This window comes from Microtus ochrogaster, unplaced genomic scaffold (genome assembly GCF_000317375.1).
Source record: "Microtus ochrogaster isolate Prairie Vole_2 unplaced genomic scaffold, MicOch1.0 UNK1, whole genome shotgun sequence".
In the NCBI taxonomy this organism is placed as follows: domain Eukaryota; kingdom Metazoa; phylum Chordata; class Mammalia; order Rodentia; family Cricetidae; genus Microtus; species Microtus ochrogaster.
This window is the reverse complement of record NW_004949099.1, coordinates 7,674,997-7,682,388: the sequence shown is the minus strand read 5'-3', so window position 1 is coordinate 7,682,388 and position 7,392 is coordinate 7,674,997. Positions and strand designations below refer to the sequence as shown.

Here is a 7,392-nt window from a genome sequence, read left to right as displayed (position 1 = left end):
CCCGTGCCTCCACACCGGTCCAGAGAGAGAAAAATAGTTTATGTTGGGGCATCGGACCCCGACAGGGTGAAGCAATCAGTTCTAGCCAGAAGTCAGTGCTGTGTTGGTGAAGGAGCCACAGCCCAGGAAGTGTGTGTGTGTGTGTGTGTGTGTGTGTGTGTGTGTGTACACGTGTGTAGGCAGAGCTCAGATAGTATTTCTCAAGTACCTTCTACTTTTTCTTAGTGTGTATACATGTTTGTGTGCCTGTGCAGGAGCTTTTGTGTACAACTGCTTGCCCATGGCGGTTAGAAGTCAGTTTTGAGTTTCTTCCTCGGTTCTTCTTCATCTTATTTTTTTAAGATGGAGTCTCTCACTTTATCTGGAAACTCACTGATTTAGCTAGACTGGCTGTCCAATTGAACCCAAGGATCTGCTTCTCTCTATCTCTCCACACCGGGATTACAAATGCCTCTGCTCTCTGCTTTTCTGTAGGTTCTGGGGACTGAACTCCAGTTCTTGGGCTTGCACAGCAGGTTCCTTACAGATTTAGCCACCACCCTGCCTTCCTTGCTGTTTGAGACAGGATTTCTAATTGGCTTGGAACTTCTTCAAGTAGGCTAGACTAGCTGGCCAGTGGACACCAGGAATCTAATTGTCTCCGTCTTTTGTCTCTCCATCACTGGCATGCCACGATGCATGGCTTTTTAGTTATGTTCTGGGGAACGATCTCAGGTCCTCATGCTTGTACATGCGTTTATCAACTAAGACATCTCCCCAGAACAGACTTTCTACTCTCTAATGCCACCTCTGCCTATCCCCATCAGGGTATGGTTGGACAGTAATTTCCCACCTCTAGATCTCAGTTTACTGCTTTCTAAAGAAAAGAATGGGGGACAAAATCTTGAACGCCCATCACATTCAAATTCGCTGTGGGTCTTTGAATTGAGGCTTGTGGTGGGGCTGAGGATGTTGTTCAGTGTTAAAGTGTTTATAAGGCATTGGGTTTGACCCCCAGCACTTCAAGAAGTGAACCAAGTCCTGTAAATATGCAAGGAAGCAGATTCGGGGGACAGTTCTTGAGCTATGGCAGGAAGGAAAAGGGAATCCAGAAGAGACTTGCTCGGGGCTGGTCTCTGCAGAGGTGGATGTCTGCTGGGGCAAAGCCTCTAATGTTTGCTGAGAATCTATTTAGGGTTGTGGGAGGAAGAAGTCCGGGATGATTCACAGAACTTTGGCTAACTTGAGCAAGACTAGTGCTGCCATTTAGCCGAGAGGGCAGAGCACATTTATAATGTAACTTTGATAGATCAGGAAGAGGCTACATCATTTATGCTTGGTACCTGGAAACAAGCTGGGGCGAGAGCAGACATCAGCTGTGGGCTTGGTTGTGACTTGAGAATCCTTCACCGTTCTCCTGGAAGCCAGTATGTCTCAGAGCTGACTCTTGAAATAAACTCATCAGCGGAGTCCACTATACTTGTTGAACAGTTGGGAAGGCAGGGAAATATGTGATCGATTTTTAAAGAATTCTCAAATGAATGACTTCACCTTCCGTAATTGCTTACATTAATGGGATTGGATTCTCGAGAAACTCATTTTCCTAGGAATCAATGCGAAGAGAAGATTGACTGGACTAGGGAGATTTCTTCTCTGATACCTGGCTGTTGCTTCTTTTGTTGTCAACTAGAACCCCTTGCAACATGGGCTAGTGTGTGCCATTGCAGTAGGATGCTCTGTCAAGTTATTGTTGTTGCCGTTCACATCTGGTCCTTCATGGCTTGGGTCATAGCAAATGACTGATAAGTTGTTGGTTTGCTTAAATGCATTTGAATTAATGAAAGAGCTCACTTTAATGTGACCTCAGAACATTAAACAACACTGCTAAGTATTCATAAAGCACTTACTCTGCATTGGGTACCAAAGGTTTAGTAGTGCCAAGGGGGAGAACAGTATGGGCAGTGTTTCATCATCATTAAGGCAATATTGACTGGGAACCTACTTCACAAGCCCAGCTCGATACTAACACATGGCTCAGCGTGCGATCCAGTTCTCACCTAATGTGGCTCCATTTCCTAGGGATGCTCTCCACAGACTACCACTGTTCCATTGAGTATTCTAAGGTTACAGGAGCACTGAGCTCAGACCTTCCAAAGAATGTGGCTTCCACTTTCTTTCCTTAGACACATGCTAAGAACATTTTCTCCACTTTATAAGTCAGTGTCTGAGGGCCAAGCAGGATCAGTAATTTCCCAAGGACACATACCTGATTTGTTGGGAAAGTTGCTCTCAGCAGGGTTGCTTTGGCTTCCAAGAGAAATTCAGCAATGTCAGAAAATGTGTTTTTACTTTCTCAGCTTGGAAGATGCAGCTGGTATCTAGTGAAGGGGCCAAGGAAGCTGCTAAACAGCTTACGGCGCATAGGGCAGCCTGAGACAAAGCTGATCAGCCTCATGCCAGCTGCTTCAAGTGTGCTTGGCCCAGAAAGCATCAGAACTGTTGTTCTCGTTAGGTCACAGGTGAAGGGATGATAAGTCTACAAATGTGCATGTATTCATATTTCACATTTAAAAAATTCAAACATGGAGAGAAAGCCAGAGCCAGTTTACAGTGGTGATCAGAGTCCTACTAGACTGCGATCATGTCTATTATGTCCTATAACAGAGGGGCTGTCATGGTCATGAAGGGAAAGAACGGTGTGGCCATTGCTGTAGACAGGTGTTTTGGGATCCATGCCCAGATGGTAGTAACTACAGACTTCCAGAAGATCGTTCCCATGGGTGACAGACTCTACACAGGCCTAGTCAGGCTGGCCACCAATGTCCAGACAGTTGCTCCTCACATCAAGTTCCAACTGAACCTGTATGCGCTGAAGGAAAGTCGGTAGATCAAGTTTTGTACCCTCATGAGCATGGTGGCTGACCTCTTGCATGAGAAATGTTTTGGTCACTACTACATGGAGCCTGTTGTTGCTGGGGTGGATCCAAAGATCTTTAAACCTTTCATTTCCTCTCTAGACCTTATTGGCTGCCCCATGGTGACTGATGACTTTGTAGTCAGTGGTACCCGCTCCAAACAAATGTATGGGATGTATGAGCCTCTCTGGGAGATCAACATGGATACAGAATACCTGTTTGAAACAATTTCCCAAGACATGGGTATGCTATGGACTGGGATGCTGTATCAGGCATGGGCATCATTGTCCTCATCATTGAAAAGGACAAGATCCCCAACCAGGACACCTAAGGCCCAGATGGACAAACGCTGAGCTCTGGACCCAGGTTCCTTTTGTTGTTTTCCTTTTTTAATAACATTGCTTTTCCTTAACAAACAAAACCAAAAACCAAACCAAAACAAAAAACCTGAATCAGGAGGAGACACTTTACATTCAAACCATTGTAGGTCACAGGAGGCATGCCTGTGACAGTTATGCAGTCCTGGGTTCCTTCCGCTCAATTTGTTTCCTGTCCACCATGAGGTAAGTAGCCTGTCACATGCTCTGGCTGCTGTGAGGCTCTGTTTACTGTGCACCTATAATCAAGTTTTCAAAGGAGTCCGATTTCTTTGACATTGTAAGCCAAAATAAGCCCATCCTTTCTAACTTTGTCCCTGCCAGGTGTTTTGTCACAGTGACCAGAATTCTGACTAATGCAGGGGTCTTTTGACCATTCAGTCTCCCAGCATCTTCAGATTTTCCCGCTGTTTGCCATCTTATAATTTAACATCTTCTGGTTGGGTTGGCCATTGTCTTCTTCCTCCACCTGGTTTTCAGTTTCATGGAGACAGAAAACTTTATATATCTATACTTATATTTATCTATTACACACACATATACATATATGTGCATATATGTGTAAGTTCACACACACACACACACACATATATATATATATATACATATGTATATATGTAAGTAAAGATGTTACCGTGGCTATCCATTGTGTTCTCCACTTAGGAAGCCGTGGAACCCTGTTTAATAAAAAGCTTCCAAAATGGCTCCCAAAGGTCCTTGCCTCCCCTATAGAATCTTTTCCTTTTGAGCAAAGGCTGGTGCCACATCCTGTCCCATATGTCTCGGTCCTGGAAACCTAACTTAGGCCGAAAGAGCATGAAGAAAGCTTGTATACTTAGACATAGGTGCAGAAAAACTGTGGTCAAGTTGTTTGGGCATGCTCTCATGAAACTGTATGAACTCTGCAACAACCTGGAACCTTAGTGTATTTACTCTACTCAGCACAAGGGCATGGGGGTGTGGTTTGCTAGCTTCTGGAGGGGGTTCTTTGTGGGTGAGAAGTCTCAGACTGCAAGCATCCCAGAAAAGGAAGCCACAGTTGCTAGTCTTTGCACACGCCAGCCAATCTTTTGTGAGCACGTGTGCTCGCACACTGTCCGTGTTCACACTTGGATGAGATAAAGGGCTTGGCAGTCTTCCATGGGTCAGAGGCATCAGTCCTTGACATGGCCATACCTGTGTCAACAGCATACATTCACTCAGCTCTCCATAGGCTGGGCCCAGGGACTTGCTTCCTTGAGTGAAATATGACCCAGTCTGGACAGGATTTCCTAGAGAAGGCTTTAGGAGGCCTGGTTTGTGCTTTGCTTGGGGTTTTGCTCAAGTTTGTTCTTTCTGACAGTGTGGTGGACAGCCCTGTGAGCCTCGCTGAGTGAGACTTCTAGCGCACAGGCCCCAAAGCATGGAGGACTTCTGCCAAACAGCCTAGAGGGAATCTAGTCTTTGCCATCAGTTATGTGAGTGAGTTTGGAACAGAATCCTTCTCCACTCTGGCTCCAAGTGAAATTACTGGCCTGGTAATCTGGTAATGATATTCTGTATTTTGTGAGATGCTATGAAATGAAAATCCATGACCCACAGAACCAGAGATTTTTGATCCAGTGACACTATAAACAAAAATATTGTTTTAAGATGTTAATTTAGGAGTCAACTTGTTAGGCAGCAACAGCTAACACATACATACTATGTGCTCAGGGGGAGGACAGATGAGTAAGAAATGAGCTTGCACCTCAAGGGTACAGTTTTGTGGGGGCTTCATGTTACCTGTGAGTACATCTGTGGAGAAGAAGTGAAAAAAGCCTTCCACATATAGACAAAAGTTTGGCCAAGGACCGGGAGACTAGGGAGGGGAGACAGGAGTTCAGACAGGGGCAACAGACAAAACCTTGAAAGGCTGTGCATGTTCTGAGAGGGGCCTGGGGCTCTTCTTATAGGTAATGGGTACGCCAAAGTATTTTGAGCACTGCAGTATGTTACAGAAAGCTGTGCCAAAAAGGATTTTACATTTGGAGTCAATGGATCGCACTGTTAAATTGTTTTATGCTGTGTTTCTTAAATGCGCGAGCCATGCATATATTCTCATTGTTAATAATTTATGCATAGCATAAATCTCCTTTTAATGTTTTTAACCTACATTTCTCTTCCCTAAAAGGATGCTGGCTTTATTTGTTGTGCTGCACACAAGGACACAATGGACGGTCATGTGCTGGAGTAGGCTATAACCCTGTTTCTAGTGACATCGGCTTAGTACCTAGAAATTGAGCAGATTTACATTACCTTGGTAACAATCACAAACCAGAACCATGACCTTTCTTCCCCATCAAAGATTGCTTGCCAGGATATCCCTAGTGATGTGTATCTTTTAAAGCAATTTTCCTGTTATTTAAAAGTAAAAATGTATTTCTGATTGATAAGCTAAAGATATGCATCTTAGTGACTCAAAGCAGGGGCCCCAGCATCATGATGCCTGAGTTCAAATCCTGACTGCGGGCTAAGTAACCTTGTCTGAGTTACTTCACCTCAGTACCCCTGATTTCTTTCTCTGCAGATAATGGTACATTTATCACGAGGATGAACTGTATGGGTGTGTACGATGGGTTCTAGGAAGGTGGTTGATATTGATGTTAATATATTTAGGGCCATAGCATATGTAATGTTCTATACTTACCTTCTTTTAAAACATTGCATCTTGGAGAGTTTAGAGACACTATACCCTTTTCAATTAAAACATTTATTTTGAGATAACTGTAAATTCTCGTGGACCTGTGTGGAAATCTACAGACGTGTTAAGCACTGTTAACATTGTACAAAGCCAAACTACAACAGTCCAATCTAAATGCTGGCATGGTTGGAGCCCAGATATGGGTCAGCTGCATCCTGAGGACACACCCTATTGCCTTGTAAGAGCCACATATGATTCCCTTTTGCTCAATACCATCTTTTACCCTTGAGAGTTACTGGCCTGGAAGCAACTGGCACATTCTAGGCTTCTACAACTTTTGGATTTCAAAAACAGATGCATGACATAGTAAAGAAGGCAACCTTTGGGGCCTATGACTGCACACTCGGTGATTCTCTGGGGACGAATTCAGTTGCCTGCATCGAAAGCTAGTTCTTTTTGCTGCCTGGTGGTAGTCTATGAAATAGATAAACCACGGTTTGGTTAATCTTTTCACACACTGCTGTGAGTGACTTCCTCTGAATTGAAACACCGCCCCCCCCCCCCCGCCTCCCTAGAGAATGTTTGTGGAACCCTGCAAGAAGCTGGAAACTCCTGATGCTTATGTGTTAGAGGGAAACTTTGCCAAAAAGGACTTTAAATTTGGAGCCTTTGAATTACACTGGCAAACCGTTTTACATTATGTTTCTTAAATGCACGAACCATACATATATTCTCTTTGTAAATAGTTAATAAAGTAATAACCCCCCCCCCGCCAATGTTTTAATCCACATTTCCCATGACGTAGATCTGTTTTGGTTCGGAGATGAACTCAAATGTGTGCCACCTTTTGGTACCTCTGAGCATGGAGATTTTTCAGAGACAGCCAGGAGCCTGAGAGCTACTGGCCGCACAGCTGTTTGCACTGGTAGGCAGACGGTGAGGGCCTCCTTCAGCTGATTGGAGAGGCATTCAGGTTGATGGGGTGACTGGGCATCAGGCTCCTGTCTTCTCTATGGCTCTGGTTTGGCTGGGGAAATTAAACAGATTCAAAAGAAAAGGAAACCAGACCGTCTCCCTAGAGCACAGGGATTTCAGGCTGACCTTTGTGGGGATAGCAGGAGAGACTAGAGGTAGACAGAGATATGATGGGTCCAGGGAAGGTTAGGAAGGAAGTTTCATCCTGAAGGAGGAGACTATTAATGTGCACAAGGAAAGCCATAGTGACCTTTGCTGCAGCATGCAGAGATCTGAGATACCTTGTAAAGGGGGTCACGAAGAAGGCGGCAGTCCAACTGCCTCGGAGCCCTTGGAGAAACTGTCAGCTTTTAGGTGATAAAATGACAGAGAGAATTGAGATGTGATTCTTCACAAAGGGGCAAAATTTCTTTTTTTTATTCTTATTTATTTATTTATTAAAGATTTCTGCCTCCTCCCCGCCACCGCCTCCCATTTCCCTCCC

The 7,392-nt window shown here is 44.5% G+C and overlaps 1 pseudogene; it reads left to right on the top strand.

The window, feature by feature from the left end:
• The first annotated feature begins 2,620 nt into the window (after nucleotides 1-2,620).
• Nucleotides 2,621-3,247, top strand: LOC101994909 (annotated as a pseudogene).
• The last annotated feature ends 4,145 nt before the right edge of the window (nucleotides 3,248-7,392 follow it).